We start from the raw sequence: 19,274 nt of genomic DNA, 5'->3' as shown, positions 1-19,274 counted from the left end.
ATGATCATGCATAAGGCACATAACTTTTTTTTCCTAAAAAAAGATATATATATTTTTTTTCCCCAAATACATTTAAAGATACTTTTCCACATTCAGTTTTGTAAGGTTTTATGTTCTAAATTTTCTCACTTCATTATTTTTCTTCTTCCCAATAATAAGTAATCTGACATAGATTATATATATATATACACAAAACTTTTAAACATATTATCATATTTATTTTATCATGCAAGAAACATCAGACTGAAAAAAGGAGGAAGAACATGAATAAAAAAAAATCAAAGGTAAAAATGATATGCTTTGATCAACTTTAAATCTTGATAGTTCTCTCTCTGGAAGCAAATGATATTTTTCATCTCAAGTCTATCCCAAGAATTGTCATGGATCAATGTATAGCTGAAACAAGATAAGTATACCATAGTTGATCATTGCTCTTACTAAAATAACTTCACTTCTGTCTACCAGTGTCTTTAACTTTATATAGTAAATAATAATAGCACCAATCACCTAGAATTGTAAGGATAAACTGTGATAATATTTGTAAATCCCTTTCCCAGTGACTAGAATGTAGTAGGTGATGTATAGTAATAATTCCTTTTCTTCCCTTGGGTGCATTGGTGAACATAAGATATTTTCAGGGGATAGAATAGACTATTATGGGGTAAGGGAAGGAATCTAGCACAAAAATACTTGTATTCATATTGGGTTCTGTTTTGTCTCAAATTACCCATCATATCCTGTTAGAATCCTAGTGTTAACTTGATGGAATAGATACAATGCTTATTGGTTCACACATTAGAGCACGTCCTTACAAGGTGATGTCAGTTGCCTAATTTATCATGGTAATTAGCAAATTCTCTAACTCACTAATGTATTTAAGTACTCATTGGAGTTCATAAGTATAGGACATTCACAAAGTTAACTTTGTAACTTTCTCAATTCACACTTCCCTTAATCCCTCCCTCGGAGGAGGAGTCAACCTTTTAGACCCAGCATAAATAGAGCTTCAGTGAGGCAGTCAGGGCAGTTCAGAAGAAGCCTTCTCTCGGAGGTGGAGTCAGATTCATTCCAACTCATTCCAACTTTCACCTTGGTGCTGACTGGAGGCTGAAGTACAAACCTTTGGATTTGGAGACATTCGGAGGGAGCTCTTGGAACCAAGCAGAGAGATAGGCCACCAAGAAAACTAACCGGGCTATTTTTGGAGGAAGCAATAAAAGATTTGAACTTTTAACACCTGGCTGCATTTGGAGTGATTATTACTTTGAACCAAAACTAAGGCTGCCTCCAGAAATTCTCCCCAAGAAACCTGCTCCCACAGAGAACCATCATACATTATACAAAAGAAGAGAACACCACAATATCCTATCTCATCATTATGTAGAACATGAGGAGAAATCAGATGAAGGAAAAGAGATGGCTTTAGAGGAGGAACAAAAATGCTAATGGGGGGGAAGTAATAACTAATTATCAAATATGTAATACATATTACAACTAGGTGTAATAAATGATAGAGTCCTAAGTTTGGAGTCACATGGATTCCTCTTTCTAAATTCAAATCTTGCCTCAGACATTTAGTAACTGTTTGATACTGGGCAAGTCACTTAACTCCATGTGCCTTAGTTCTTAATCTGCAAAATGAATTAGAGAAAGAAATGGTAAAATGCTTCAATATCTTTGCCTAGAAATCCCCAGATGAATTCAAGGAAACTTGGACATAACTGAAATGGCTGAATAACAACTACACTTAATACATGGTTTCAAGAATACCCAATTCACTATTGATTTGGACATGGAAATTCATATGCGAGAAAATACAGAACAATTTTTTATGAGCAAAATATGATATCCATCTTAACTCTATATTGTGAAAAGGCTACAATTGATAGGGAGATTTCTTCTCTTATTTGTGAATTTGCTGTGGCTTTTTAAAAGGATCATCTGAATATCAAAAAGAAAAAAAAAAAAAACTAAATATTTTCTATTTGTTCCTTGGGTAAAGTAGTATCTAGGAACACTATGAATATTACTGTAATGGTTGATAAAGAGAATGAATTAATACAAGCATTGAGAAGGACAAATAATGAAGGGTTATCCAGGAAATCCCATGGTTTCTAATAGAGTATATCTTTCACAATAAAGGAATCATAATGAGAGAGATTAAACTATCTTGCTCTATAGTTTCTTTAAAAATTGTGAATGATTCAAATCTGTATCTACAATATTTCTATTTTGTTGTGTCTCTAATTTCCTTATATATGATTGCAAAACTGTTATTTGTCCTTTGGTTTTAAAGAGAACCAATGACATCATGTATAATGTTTTGACTTGTGTATGATTTGGATTTAATTGAGGCAGAACTTCAAAAATTGTTAGCCTCACTATAATGTTCTGGTTGGTTTTCTAGAGTTCTCTGGAGCAGTCTTCTTTTCAGTTGAGTAATCAGTACAATAATATTCAGGTGTTAAAGTCCAAATTCTTTATTTTCTCCTTCAAAGTTTTGTTCTCCTTGCCTGGCCTTTATTATCTCCTAAAGGATCTGGTTTCCTTGTCTGGGGCCTGGGCTAGCTTTCTTAGAGGCCTAGAGAATGGTTTCAGTGGAGAAGCGAAGGAGGAGAACCTGCCACCAAGGTGGTGTGAGATGCAGTGAATGAATATGGCTCTGAGTCTCTTGGTCTCCCAGGAGAGCCACTAGGAGCTTTACTGAAGATGGAATGAATCCCTCTCCTTGGCTCCAAGAGCTTGAGCTCCTGCCTCTAGTCCTTTGTCTTCTCTAACTCTGAATGAATCTGGCTCTGACCCTGCCTTATATGCTCTACACTGAGTATAAACTAATCGTTATTGGTTTATCACTACGAAACCATTATTTGTTGTAAGATTAATCAATCATACTGAACTTGGAGAACTATTAATCATCATGTTAAACTAGATAACCATTGTCTTTATCAATTCTACAGACTTAGCATCTTGTAAGAATCCTTGTTTCAAGTTCAGAGTTCTGGCCCATTTAACACTTCACTGTCTGAATTATTGAGATCGAGTGACAGAACAAAAGTCAAGATGCCTGGTGATGACCTGTGTCACAGTGGTTAACCTTGCTTTTTTGGTATTTGATTGAGATCTAAGCATCCAAGCACCTGTTTCAACCTCCTTCATTGCTTTTGGAACAAATTATCCTCACCCACCAATTCTGCTAAAAAAAATCTTCAAAAGCTTTGGGTAGACATTTTCCAAACTTACTGGCCGGTTTCAGGGATTTCAATTACCCTCAATCTGTTTTAGCCTATCTACTACGATAGTAAACCAGAGTATGATTGCTGAGCATGATACAGCTTCTTGAAGACTGTGAAAGTTGGGTGAATCAGGAGAACATGAAAGGTGGATGAACACCCCTTAAAAGGACCCAGAAAGAAAGACTTCCTGAACATGCACACACTCTGATTGCAAAAATAACGCCTTGCTATCACTATCAACCCAATGCATTCCTAACTAAACTCTTCATATTATCTTCTAAAGAAAATCATTTTCCAAATTACAAAGCCTCACAGATTTCCTTTTTAAAGATAATAGCATTTTCAAGAAACAAATAGCATACAATTTGTAACTATATACCCTCTCAGTTAACAATTTTTATTAATATTCTCTCCTGTAATTTGGACAGAGTTTAGTTTTGCCCGTAATAGAATACAGTGTCCTAAATAGCTATATTCATGTATAAAAGTGTAAAATCTATCATCCAAGAAAAATTAGACTTGTTCTGTGTGACTCCTTAAAGTAGAGCTAGGAATAATATGTTTTATATATTGGAACTTTGGTTTAATATAATCAAATCTTCCTAAAATTTTCTATCAGGGCAATGAGCTTTTTGAGATCATGAGTTTCCTTTCAGTGGAGCTTTTAAGCTTAATCTTGGCAAATACGACTTAGAATGGTGGATAAAATGAGTCTTAGTCATGCACTCTTTGTACTAGATGAAGTACTTTGCACTAGGCCTGTACTTCTAGTACTTGTACTAGGGCTTGGAAATGATTTCCTACTCTAAGTTCTTGTGATGTTTATTCTGTGGTATTGACAGAGCAGTGTAGTTATTCATTTGAAGTAATTTCCCAAATGGGAAAATCCTGGTGCATATTTTAGGAGACGAAAAAACAAATCAATTAAAGAAGTAAATTTAGACTTGATATTAGGGAGGACATCTAAGAACTGCGGTGATCTAATAGTGAAATGCCATATTTGAGAAGTGGGAATCAAAAATGCTAGACAATCACTTCTCATTTTAATGGTTATTCCTTTAGGGTTGCCTTCCAAAGTCCCTTCAGATTCTTCAAGATGATGATTTTCTACATCAAGCAATCAACCAAAGAGTGCGTATTAATCCTATTGTGTGAAAGGCATTGTTCTACTAAAGGAGAGAGTTGCTGCCTTCACAGTTTACTTGATTGGGTTAGGAGGTGCAAAGTTAGAATAGGAGTATCCAAACACGGAGTAGGAAAAGCATCCCTTCTATTAATTCCCCCCTATAAATATATACTTCTACTATCCTGAATCAGATTTTCATAATTTTTGAGAAAGAATCTTTTCACCTTGAGGATTATAGTAATTCAGACCTCAAAGTTGAAGTTTCAATGACTGGGCTTGCTTTGTTATCTTGGGTCAGTTGTTCAAATGAACCTGAAATTTCTACTTCTTGTCTAGTTAAATTCAATTTCATCAGAATTTTAATAACCCCCAAACAGTGACTTAGCCAAACTGAATTACACTGAATAAAAGAAGTAATTAAATCCAGATCTTTTGCCTTTAAAACCTTCTTCTTAACCACTACTATATGTTTTCTATAATTTTTGGCTTAATATTATGAAGATATGTAATTAATATTTTAATTGGAATATATAGAATTGTACCAACAGTAAGAAATGATAGAAAGTCTTCTGAAGAAATAATTTCATGCATTTAATTTCAATTTTTGCCCCTGACACATTCTGACTGTGTGACCTTGGGAACATTTGTCAACTTCTCTGGTCCTTAATTTCCTCATCTATAAAATATGAGACAGATTGTATGCTCTTTAAGGTCCCTTCCTGCAAAGAATATATTATCCCATGAATTCATAAATAGTTTACGAAAAGTTTATCAAGAAAAAAATGTTTGGTGAGAATTATTCTTTCTGTATATTTTAGTCAAATGTTCTTTGGGTTGTGGCAAAGGTGGGATGCCTGAAGGAATTTTCTTGGGAGTACAACAGCATTCACTATAAAAATAAATATTTCCACTTATCATGCCCTAGGATATTTGTCTGCCTAATTGATGAAATTCAATTCTCATTTTTTTAAAAATCTTTTTTTCTTTTTACCATGAATTTAATCATCCATAAATCAAACATTTCAAAATGCAAATAGAAAAGAGGATTGTACATAAACTGGTGATTTTAGCACAGAGTTCCTTCCCTTGATTTATTTAGAAGTGGAATGCAATATATCAGTTTGAAACACCAGTGTTGATATCAGTGAGCATCAGACAGTCACTGGTCAATTGATGGCAAAGAAACTAATACCTAAATATTTACTATGATATCATTTGGTACATATCTACATGATATATAACAACTGCCCATTTTACTTGGCTAAAGCTGCAAGAACAGAATATTTTTTTAAAATTCCATCAGAAAACAGCAAATATATTAGAAACATAAGTTCATTAACAAACTGCACTGTATTTACCAAGGAATAACTTTGTTTCTCATTGCAACTTCTTGCTAATCATAAGAAAATAAGATAAAATACCATAGAGTCAGGTCAGTGGTAGAAGATAAATAGTTACAAATAGAATACTTTGTAATGGAGTGGCATTTTTAATAAGCAAGATAATGCAATTAGGTGATCTTTTAAAAAACTCCATGATTATCTATTCTTCTCATGTAAATACAAGCTACCGCTGAAGACTCCAAAGTTAAAGAAACTGAGTGATTTTAAAGGGTAATAGCATTGAATTTAAAATATGATTTTACCAACTGTCACTTTTTAAAGTAGGCTCACTGCATTTGAAGGATGATTCAAGCATTCCAATTTTAGAGCATGGCAATGTGCTTTCTCACTAACCCTTACCTTTCAAGATTATGTATTAGATGTTAATTGAGAGCAGAAGGAAGGGGGAAGCAAAGTGTGTGCCTCTGACAAATATGGGGTCATATCATGGCAGTTTTAAAATGAAACCAATTACAGTAGAAAAAGTAGATAAATGATGTTAAGGATAGTATAAGAAGGAGTCCTGATCAGATATCTGTAGAAGAAGATAAAACAAAAAGTGTTAAGAGTAAAGTTTATTATAACTTATCATCACAATGGATATTGACTCAGAAGACCTGGGTGAAAATGGAGCTCTGCCACTTAATTTATATGATTTTGATCAAATAACTCAATTCCTCTTTTCCAAGTTTCCATTTGTATATAACTAATACAATGGATTTGATGACTTCTAACATTTCTTCCATCTCTATATCTATAATCTCAGGAATTTTAAATTTCTGTGATATTCTTTCTATCATAAAAATAAGAAATTAAATAAAATTGATTTTATACTTTTTTAGCCAATTATTTTAGCATACACAAAACATTTATGATTCCAGTACATTATGTGAGTCCTGTGGAGAACAAGGATAAACATTATGCCCATTCTCAGGGAAATTATAGTCTGGGAATTGAGATAACACTATGCATGTAACAAAAATTACAGTGAAGAATACAGCTGCCCACTATCACCATTATTATTCAATATTGTATTAGAAACACTAGCCTCTGCAATAAGAGTCGAGAAAGAGATTAAAGGAATTAGAGTAAGCAATGAAGAAACCAAACTATCACTCTTTGCAGATGATATGATGGTATACCTAGAAAACCCCAGAGATTCTACTAAAAAGCTATTAGAAATAATTCATAATTTTAGCAAAGTAGCAGGATACAAAATAAATCCCCATAAATCCTCAGCATTCTTATACACCACCAACAAAATCCAAGAGCAAGAGATACAAAGAGAAATTCCATTCAAAATAACTGTTGATAGCATAAAATATTTGGGAATCTACCTACCAAAGGAAAGTCAGGAATTATTTGAGCAAAATTACAAAAAAGTTTCCACACAAATAAAGTCAGACTTAAATAATTGGAAAAATATTAAGTGCTCTTGGATAGGCCGAGCAAATATAATAAAGATGACAATACTCCCTAAACTAATCTATTTATGTAGTGCTATACCAATCAGACTTCCAAGAAAATATTTTAATGATTTAGAAAAAATAACAACAAAATTCATATGGAACAATAAAAAGTCGAGAATCTCAAGGGAATTAATGAAAAAAAAAAATCAAATGAAGGTGGTCCAGCTGTACCTGATCTAAAATTATATTATAAAGCAGCAGTCACCAAAACCATTTGGTATTGGCTAAGAAATAGATTAGTGGATCAGTGGAAAAGGTTAGGTTCACAAAACAGAATAGTCAACTATAGCAATCTAGTGTTTGACAAATCCAAAGATTCTAACTTTTGGGATAAGATTTCATTATTTGATAAAAACTGCTGGGATAACTGGAAATTAGTATGGCAGAAATTAGGCAAGGACCCACACTTAACACCATATACCAAGATAAGATCAAAATGGGTCCATGACCTAGGCATAAAGAACGAGATTATAAATAAATTAGAGGAACATAGGATAGTTTATCTCTCAGACTTGTGGAGGAGAAAGAAATTTGTGACCAAAGATGACCTAGAGACCATTACCGATCACAAAATAGAAAATTTTGATTATATCAAATTAAAAAGCCTTTGTACAAACAGAACGAATGCAAACAAGATTAGTAGGGAAGCAACAAACTGGGAAAACATCTTGACAGTTAAAGGTTCTGATAAAGGCCTCATTTCCAAAATATATAGAGAACTGACTCAAATTTATAAAAAATCAAGCCATTCTCCAATTGATAAATGGTCAAAGGATATGAACAGACAATTTTCAGATGAAGAAATTGAAACTATTACCACTCACATGAAAGAGTGTTCCAAATCACTATTGATCAGAGAAATGCAAATTAAGACAACTCTGAGATATCACTACAAACCTGTCAGATTGGCTAAGATGACAGGAAAAAAATAATGATGAATGTTGGAGGGGTGCGGGAAAATGGGGACATTGATGCATTGTTGGTGGAGTTGTGAATGAATCCAGCCATTCTGGAGAGCAATCTGGAATTATGCCCAAAAAGTTATCAAACTGTGCATACCCTTTGATCCAGCAGTGTTTCTATTGGGCTTATACCCCAAAGAGATACTAAAAAAGGGAAAGGGACCTGTATGTGCCAAAATGTTTGTAGCAGCCCTGTTTTTAGTGGCTAGAAACTGGAAATTGAATGGATGCCCATCAATTGGAGAATGGCTGGGTAAATTGTGGTATATGTATGTTATGGAATATTATTGCTCTGTAAGGAATGACCAGCAGGATGAATACAGAGAGGCTTGGAGAGACCTACATGGACTGATGCTAAGTGAGATGAGCAGAACCAGGAGATCATTATACACTTCAACAACGATATTGTATGAGGATGTATTCTGATGGAAGTGGATTTCTATGACAAAGAGACCTGAGTTTCAATGGATAAATGATGGACAGAAACAGCTACACCCAAATAAGGAACACTGGGTAATGAATGTGAACTATTTGCATTTTTGATTTTCTTCCCGAGGTATTTTTACCTTCTGAATCCAATTCTCCCTGTGCAACAGGAGAACTGTTCGGTTCTGCAAATATGTATTGTATCTAGGATATACTACAACATATTTAACATATATAGGACTGCTTGCCATCTTGGGGGGGGTGGAGGGAGGGAGGGGAAAAAAACGAAACATAAGCGAGTGCAAGGGATAATGTTGTAAAAAAATTATCCTGGCATGGATTCTGTCAATACAAAGTTATTATTAAATAAAATAAAATTAAAAAAAAAAAAAGAATACAGCTAATGGGAAGGCATGAAAAGCAGCATGAAAAGCAATATGTGTATATATGTGTGTGTGTGTATTCACATCATATTTTCTATATATTAAATATTGTAGTAAGTACTATATAAATATTATGCCATTTGATAATGAATAAGAAAATGGAAATAATGATCTTTAATGCCATTTGGCAATGGAAGGTGATCCAAACGGATCACCAGCATATACTTTACTAGAAATGGTGAAGATAGGCTTGTTCTATTCATTATCTACAGTATGAATCAATGACAGTGTTTAATATTATTTTAATTAATGTAATAACAACAGCAATAAGAACCTCTCCTATGTCATATATTAGGACAGATCAATTCTAACTATGAAAATAAAGTAAGAATTTATGAATGAAACAATAATTGAGGAAAAACAGAAAATGAACAAATCAAAATGGACTTGGAGGTGGTGAGGCCATCCCAGACATGGCAAATTCTGAGGTCAAAGAAATAATGATGAGAAAGCTGATCACACATAATGCATTCTGGGAAGTCTTAGATGTTGTAAAAAGTAAAAACCCCAATTTCATGTTTTCTATGGTCATTTCTAAATTTTGTAGGCATATCATTAAAGGTAGTGGAATGCAACTTATATGTGGTATTTATCTTATAAAAGATTATAAATGTAGTAAAAATAGTTGTAGAAAGAAAGCAAGAACACAATTCTGAGAGGGTTTTCCAAAATAACATCATTATATGTTACAAGGAACATTGTTTAAGGAAGCTATGTAGAATAATCTGGAAACATTTTTAACTTGTGTAATCTTTTTCTAATTTTATGGTCTTCTAATGCATCCACAACATTGCTTCTATTGTTGTTTGTCCTTTCTCAAAGTAAACATGTATTTGTGTTTTAGGTTAAAAGAAACATGAGTAATAATAAAACAAACAAAAAAGGTAGACATAGTATGCTTTGATCAACATTAAATTTCTATAGTTTTCTCTCTGATGAAGTTGGCATTTCCATTTTAAGTCTTTTGAAATTGCCTTGAATCACCACATTACTGAGAAGAGCCAAGTCCATTACAAGTAACCATCATGTAATCTTCTTATTTCTATATATAAAATGAAAGAATGTGAATTCTATGAATTCTATGGATATAAGTCAAGCACAGTTATCGGTATCACAGTCTCTTCTAAAGTCATCAGAGTCTTTGGTTGAGTAGAAGTCAAGACAATTGTAGCCCACACTCACATTATAGATATCTAATATATATACTATCTTTAAAAATGCAATTAATGAAACCATTGGTTTCTAATTAGAATAACCAGTTTTGGTTGATTCCCCCATTTTTCATTTAATTCAGTAATTAACTTTAGTAAATATTTCATGTCTACTGGCACAAGACAATCTGATAGAAATTCTTGGGATTCAAAGATTAAAAAAAAATTTTTTTAAAAGAGAAAAAAAAAGAAAAGAAAAGAAATATACACCATTGCTGACCTGACACATCTATTTCTTTGTTGCATTATACAAATGTAAGGGAATACATTATGTAAGTCATTCAAGGCAGAGCTTAATGTGTAGACAGAATTTGAAATGAACCTTGAAGTTTTATGAAAATCAATAACTATTTTAAAAGGCATAATGAAGAAGCAAAATGAAAAATATCCCAAAAGTTTTAATGCAATCTTAAACTTTTAATAATTTTAGAAGTGTAATTGCTACAATTTACAAAAATAAAATGAAGTTTATTTACATCTATTTTGAATGTTTTAATAGGCAAAATTTTGTAAAATAAATGCTCAATTTTAACTTTAATGTAACAATATTATGCATTGCATGTTGGGCAAACTTTCTAGATTCCCTTCAAATATTAGCTAAAGTCCTGGGTTTTATACAAGAAGCTTTTCCCAGTAATTTCTAATCATAAAGTATTTTCTATGACGTTGGTGTTAATTTATCTTATTTGTTATGTTTATCTGCAAAATTTTCATATTTTTTATTATGATAATTGTGAGGTTTTTGAGACTAAATTTGTCTTTTGACTGTTTTCATAACTTCAGTTCTTAGAATCCAAGGTAGACTTTTAATAAATACCTTGAGTTGCTGAAATCTTTGTTTTAGATTGAGGAAACCTGAGCAGTTTTGGAGGCAGCAGTAGAAAACTTATTCATTGGATAAGGAGAAATTTGGAATGTAAAAAGATTATTGATGAAATTAATTCTAATTAGTTGAGAGGAATGCAAGAAGCAAAGTATGAATATAAAAATTGCCCCCAGGAAAAGAAATGAGAATAGACCAAAATAGAAGAGGACATAAGCAAATCACTTTAAAATGCAAAACAAGAAGGAATATGAATTTAGTGTTGCTTAGGACAACAGACATAAATAGATAGGCAGATAGAAAGATGACAGATATATTGATGATAGAAAGATAGATGAGTGAATGCACGTATGGATAGATAGATGTTAGATGAATAGACAGATAAATGATAGAGATTAACGGATATCTATGTAGATTCATAGATGATAGATAATTTGTGTTGATATTGTTGTCGAGTCATTTCAATTATGTCTGATACACTGTGATTCTATTTCTTAGGCAAAGATACTGGAATAGTTTGCCATTTCCTTCTTCAGGTCATTTTACAGTTCAAGAAATAAGCAAACATGGTTAAATGACTTCCTCAAAGTCACATAGTTAATGTGTCTGAAGTTAAATTTGAACTGACTGATTTCAGGTCCAGTGCCCTATCCACCGCATCCCTTGGTGTATATGCTTCTCTCTGTGTGTGAATATTTCAATAAAATAGAATATACAGTCACTTACTGGCAGTCAAAGGTGTTACTGGGGCATGAGAAGAAAGACAGTCCTTTCATACAGCTTCTTCAAGGAGTTCGTTGTTATGGGAGCCACCTGCTAGTGGCTGTTGGGGACCTAATTCTGACCAGCAGAACAGATCCCTGCATGTGAGAGGATGATAATGATACAAGGAGACTGAGAAGCAATTGCATTCTCTGACCTCTCTCTTCTTCCCTCTTGCCTGCAATTTATTTCATTTCCAATCCATAAGCAACATCTGAGTTAGTAAAGGCTGCTTTGCAATTACTTCAAATGTGTTATGGTTCACAGCTGTGGGGACTTTTAGAGAATTGACCTTCCCCTTCACATTTAGACATGGTCCTTAACAGTTCATTGATATATTTAGTAAGAAAAAAAAATTGCCATCCCATAAGATTTTAAACAATGATTGTTTTGTGATCTCATTGATCATGTTGCATGTTCTCATACCTTTATTTAGAAGTGTGAAAATACAAACCAACAAGTTCTGGGCAACAAAGAATTAATAAATATTTAATAAACCACCTTTCAAATGAAGTACACACAACACATTTTAGGTGTATTCTGCATTTTAAATATTTTTTTCCGGATCACTTTATTAATTCTAGACACATTCAATTCTGATTTGTGGCAGTTGCTGATTTAAAGTTTAAAGGCCCATGCTAAAAATATAATAATTGATTACCAAGAGTTGGTTCTAGTTAATTTAAATTTAGTCAAAGTTATTATTTTTGGTATATAAAGTTTTTCACCTCAAATTCATTTGATATTTTTGTATAAAATCATAATCTCACTATATCACTTGAAAAAGCAGTACCAGCTAAACTGTAACTAACCAAATAAGAGACTGCTGATTTTCAATTGTAATGATGCTTATAATTTTTATAACAAGCATTTACATAGAACTTTAAGATTGGTGAAGTACTTAAAAACATCTTGATCATCACAAGAACCCTGAGAGATAGATTCTATTCATCTACTAAAACAGAAAGAGGAAATATCTGTGAAATGCCTAACTCATGTTTACCTTATCTCCAAAACCACCATTTGTAGAGTTAATCATAGTTAGATATGTTTTCTGAAAGAAAAGCCAGAGAAAAAATGCTTCATGCACAGCATTTTTGGAGTGTAGGGGACTTCAATATGGAAACTAAAAAAAAAAAAAAATGAATTCTATCATCCCATTTTGTTGAAATGGCATCAATGTAAGCCAAAAAACAAAACAAAACAAAACATGTTTATAAGACAAGATCCTGGCATGGCAAAACATACTCACTTTCTGGTTGCATTCCTGCTCCTGTATAAGTTATAATTCTGCTGATTCTGAAGTGATTTGAATTAATATTTGAATGTGGAAATTACTTGTAGCAATAAGTTTCAACTAAACTGTTTGTTGTAATTATTTGAGGACTTTATGGTGCATATAATAAAGAAGTCTAGGGACAAAATGAATCAAAAGTATGATCTTATACCAGCTATTTTATTCAGATCATAAAAATAAGAACATCAAATTATCATGAATTAAACATAACATTATTAGTGTCTTTTTTTATTTTGTTTTCTCTTGCTGAGGAAAAAAAAATATCTTATGGACCTCCCTTGTAATACTTGACAGGAAATGTACTGTGAGTCAAACATTGGTGCAATTACCAGAGTCATATTTATAATAGGGCTTAACATACCTGAGCACTTGAGAATAATGGAAATCATAAATTCTGGGACTTCAGGAAATCAGGGGTTCTTACCATGTTAGGGTCATATTGTTGGTAATTTAAAGAGAAATGCAATATATTCTAATATTTTAAGGGTCTTCTCACTTCAGTTAGTAACATCTTATTAAAACTCACCTGCTGTTTACCAGAGACTTTATATGCTTTCCATACAATGGAAAGTCTCTGGTAAACAGGTAAATTCACACACACACACACACACACACACACACACACACACACATATAGTTTAAATTTTAAATATAATATTTTGTATATAATATAAATATATTTTATAGAGTATATGAACACACACACACACACACATATATATATATATAAAGTGTGATCTCACATTATATCTATACCTGTCTATATCTATCTATCTATCTATCTATCTATCTATCTATCTATCTATCTGTGTGTGTGTGTGTGTGTGTGTGTATTAATTGAAACTATGAATTCACTGTTACAGTGGTATAGGCTAACTTCTCAGTGAGAAAACTATTCCTAATAACAGAAATCAGTAACATTTAGATTTGTCTGAAACATTGAGGGATTAAATAATTCATTCAATTTACCAGCTGGTATGTATCAGAGTTAGGATTTAAACTCATGTCTTTTAGGTTCTGAGGAAATATGTGACTAGGCTATGTAGGGGATAGGTTTGAAAAGATACAGAAAAATTATGTCCTACAACAATCATGATCAGTGGCATGGGTGATATCTGATAACCATTAAGAGACCTTTTTTCTTTCATCAGAAATCATTTTGTAAATGAGAGAAAATTTATTTTGCAGCGAAAACAGGCAGATTTGAATCCACTTCTACAACTTTAAAGCTCATAAAATTTTGGGTTGGTCAGTACATCATTCTGGGCCACTTCATCTGTAAAATGTCAAGTTTGGAGTTAATATACCTTTCTGATTTAAATTTATGAGCCTATGAGAATAGGCAAGCAGCTGACATTTAATATGCTGTTTTACTTTTCTGGGCCACAGTTATATATTAACTGTTTGTGGGTTAATCCTTCAAATGTCACTCTTACTTATCTTTCCCCTGAACCAAACATTACAAGGATTAAACATTAAGCATATAGTAAATGTTGCTGCATTGGCTGAAATGCAATTGCAATCGCTTTGAGGACAGGAGTCATACCTCATCTAAATATCCTCTCTCTAAATAGCAGTTTAGCAGAGTTTTGCATAATATTTTGTGTAAAAGAGCTTTGCATAGTGTTTTCGCAAGAAATGTTTATTAAATTACTTTGCATCCCGTTGTATTATATGGTATTGTATGTCATCCTTTTCAGATTTAGTTCAATACAGATACTAATTTCAGACACTGTGCATCTACTTGTAGTGTTCGGCCTCACAAAATTGGTCAGAGAACCCATTATAACATAAAAAAATATAAACAAGATGTGGCACAAAGTCACCTAAGAGATTAAAGTAACTTAAATATGTGTAGGCTGGAAATAATATGCCAACCACTATAAAGTAATGATTTGAAATCTGGAAAATTGACTTTCATATTGTTCTTCTAACGTGTATTTGTCCTGTGACCATAGACAAATTATTTAAGGTTAATGAAATTGTTTCCTCATCTGTAAAATGTAAACATAATTTGTTTTGACAACTTGGTAACTTACTTTTGTCTTTGTTTCTCCTATATTTGCTGTTACTGTTGCTGTTATTGTCTGGTAATATTTTATATGTGAAGATACAGTTTGAAAGACACAATCTGAAAGACAATTAATTTTTAACTCAACAGAAATAATTGGGAATTACATATATATATATATATATATATATATATATATATATATATATATATATCAAGACCCTTTTACTCCATTTTTGAGGGGCAGCCTCTTTTTTTTTAATTCTTCAATGGAATCAAGAGGAAACATAGTATTTGACAAAATAAAGATTTTTGTATTTCTAATGCTTTGTAAAGTTGAAATTAAATAAAGGTTTTTCAGATAACCAGTGGATCTGTCAAGTGGTAGAAGACTCCAATTTCTAGAACTGAAAATTTCAGACTCCTAATATGAGTTCATTCTGTGATTACAAAAAGAATTTCTTTATTTCTGTTCCCTCTTTCTCACCTGAGTGAGCATGTTTTCATACAGATTAGATGATAAAAGACAACACATTCAAGAGCAGAAAAAGACACACTAAAAAGAAATCTGACTGATCAATCTAAAGTATTCAGAAAAATTGCTATTCAAGTGAGAAATCAACTTCATGGAATGTTACCTCATATGGAATTGTTAAGTCCAAGCTAGCTCCCTGGAGGCCTCAGGATCAGTCAGAGTCAGGATAAATAAAAATCATTGGTCTTTACGGGGAAAGCAGGCAAACTACCAAGAGTTTTGCCAAAAAACTCTTCTCGGTTCTATTTAGAAACTAACTAGCAACTAGCTATTGAGTTATTAAAGATAAAATATTAAAATAATAATAGGGAATAGGTTACCTATTATCTATAGAAAATTCCCACATAATGACACTCTTAACAAAGCACATCAGTACATTCTCTATAACTGGTAGTCTTAGAAAGTTGAATAGCATAACATGAAGTTATGCTGAGTGTCATGAAATCATTATATGTAAAAGGCATATACAAGCATAATTATTCTTGGCTCAGAGTTTAGCTTTCTATAAATTAAATGGGGCATAATTTATTTTCCAAAGAAGATAGATACTAGGATGGAAAGAAACTTAGGCAGCTACATTAAAGAAGGAAAAAAAGAATACTACAAACCCCAAATAATTTTATAAAAAAAAACAATAACAATATCAGAATTTATATTAATTTAATAATCATTCTTGATTCCAGAGAACTGATAAATATATTTGTCTCACCTTCATAGAGAGAAATTAAACTATGGATGCTTATTCATTTTGCATAATTGTTATAAGCTTTAATTATTTGAATGGTGGAGAATAAATGAGAAGTAGATTTTTAAAATCAATAACTCATTTTTAAAGAATCCATAATGCTTTCCCCAATTTTAATAATAGGTCTTATGAAGCAATATTTCAAAAACATATTTGCTAGTAGTGGTAATCAGTTATTAAATACTATCATGCTTGTACGTATTAAGAAATGTTATCTCATTTGCTCCACATAATAATTATGTGGGTGTTATTGTCATAATCCCCAATTTTCAGATGGTTAAATTCATCATCATGGAGATTTAATGATTTGCCCATTATCACACAATATCTGAAGCAAGATTTAAACTTAGGTCTGTCTTCTTGATTCCAAAGTTAGCATTCAATCAACATTACTATTAAATTGTCTAATTATCTGCTGAATAAGGTTGGGCCACAATTAGAGTTGATCTATACATACATATCTTGACATTTCAGAGTGTTGTGACAAATGTGGCAGCATTTGGGGGCATTTGGCTATGATCTTTGCTTGTGAACATAAAGCAAAACTGAGTATTTCCTGACATTTGAATAATTAATGAAGAATTAATGACTATTGAATAAATAATAATAATGAAAGACAAAGAAATGGAAATTGAAATGTTAGCTATACTTCATTTTGTTAAATGTTGAGCAGCATCCTCTCTGAAGTTGGTCTTTAATCAGACAGAAAATTTGACTAGAATCTCATTTTGGAAATGAACAGAGTTTTCTATTTCTCTGGCATCTTCCTCAAGGAGTAGAGGTAAAGTTAATCCTAACACCATTGTACATTTATACAAAGAGCACTCCAGCAATGTTGTTGGCTGTTTGAACAGTTGTAATGAAGGAAGACATGTGATGATGTCATGCAAAGAATTAAGTGAACTATAATTTAGGAAACATAAACCTTAACGAACCATGACAAGCATTTATAAATTTACATAGGAAGACAGAGGAGCTGCCATCAAAAGTATTAGACAAATTTCTTTCTTTTTCACACATGGGGGAATCAAATATAAATTAATCTATGGTTTGAAATGCATTTTAAGTATAATTCTGCCTATACATTTTTTTGTTGTTTCAAGTCAATACTGACCTAATAGTTTTAAAATTTTATGCAAATAATAATAAATTATATGCACTATACCATCTTTATGATTAGTAAAAGGCATATACTTGCACCAGGGAAATTCAGGCGCAGACACTACTTAAATATTAATCCTTATTAATAAAAATATTCTTGAAGAAATCATCAGCTGAAGTAGTCAATATCAGTAGGAATGAAGGCAAGTCAATTAGTATTGGTAATATAAAGTCAATCAGTATCTTCTCAGGCTGTACTTTATGTAATGAAATATGCAGTGAATATGGTTAGCTGAGTTTTGATTGTGCAGCACAAAGAATTTAATGCCAAAGCTATTGAAAAGCATTATATGAAATCACTGACACAGAAGACTGATATATGAAATAGGATTTTTAGTTCTATTATGCAAGTGAGTGAGTTAGTAATGAAATTACAGTTCTGTGACTCATATGGACCTTTTCCCCTTACCAGTTTGAGAAAACAATACAGGGAACTATGGAGAGGAAAAGGTCAAGTCTATTAATCCCTATGTGCTTCTGCCTCTTCTTACCACTTTCAGAGATCTTTTTTGAGCATTACTTAAGATGTCCCCCAAATCAACTCATATTATACAAGTGAGTTTTGAAATTATATATATTTCTCAAACATACCTACTGTTTCTCTCTTTTCTTTTCTCCCTCCTATTCTCTCTCCCTCCCTCTTGCTCTCCTCCTTTACTCCTTTTTTTTTTGAATGGATAAATGATTGAATGAATAATAATTAAAAATATTATGCTGGTTACCTGTCAGTTAGTGTTCTTAAATTTGTTGGTAAGAACTAAAAATCAAGATAATCTGTTCCTTCAAAGAGTAACTTACATTCCAGTAGGAAAAACCATGAATAGAATTTGCCAGGTAGCAAAGGTAGGTATGACCTAGAAAGTTAAAAAAAAAAAAAAATCGGTGACAAAAAAATGGCGTTTTCAAGTGGTACAAACTTTCTAAAGGTAAGGATAATGATGTTTATATATATATATATTTGTGTGTGTGTGTGTGGTGTGTGTGTGTGTGTGTGTGTGTGTGTGTATGTGTGTGTGTGTAAATATACATATATATGTATATATATGTGTGTGTGTGTGTGTGTGTGTGTGTGTGTGTGTATAGTCTAGATAATTTCTAGGGCGAGGGGAGACATTATGATTCTAATGATTGCTAAACTGCCATATTGTTCTTTTCACTTGGAAAACCATTTTCTTCATTTTGTGAAAATTCTTCCCTTTAACCATACTTAGTTATAATGTCATTACCAATCAAGTCAGATAAAAGTGATCAGTACCTTGTTTGGAATTGTAAAGACATTTATTTTCCACTTCACATAAAGAAGTGGGAAATACCACATATCACAATGTACTTATTCCATCAGTTTAGGTATAAACAATTATTTTTAGTCCTCTTGTCCCCAACTTCTTAAATTGTAGGTTGTGATGCCAAATGGGATTTTGTAACTGAATTGTCAACCAAGAAACTATGATTTATTATCAGCAAATGTTTAATTTGCACCTATTTTTTATATCTACCTACCCAAATTTAACATAAAAATTTATTAAGACAAAAGCCATCACCAATGAGAAAAATTTTAAAAAGTTCTGCCCTGATTTCACCCAACTGGGCCAAGAGGCCTTGAACATAAAGAGTGTAAATACTATTCTAATTTTCATCATATTTTCATTTTTCTGCTTTTTCTTTCAGAATCTAATGAAATGACAAAA

Source organism: Antechinus flavipes, chromosome 2 (genome assembly GCF_016432865.1).
Source record: "Antechinus flavipes isolate AdamAnt ecotype Samford, QLD, Australia chromosome 2, AdamAnt_v2, whole genome shotgun sequence".
Classification (NCBI taxonomy): domain Eukaryota; kingdom Metazoa; phylum Chordata; class Mammalia; order Dasyuromorphia; family Dasyuridae; genus Antechinus; species Antechinus flavipes.
The sequence above is the reverse complement of the archived record's forward strand: the minus strand, read 5'-3'. Positions refer to the sequence as shown.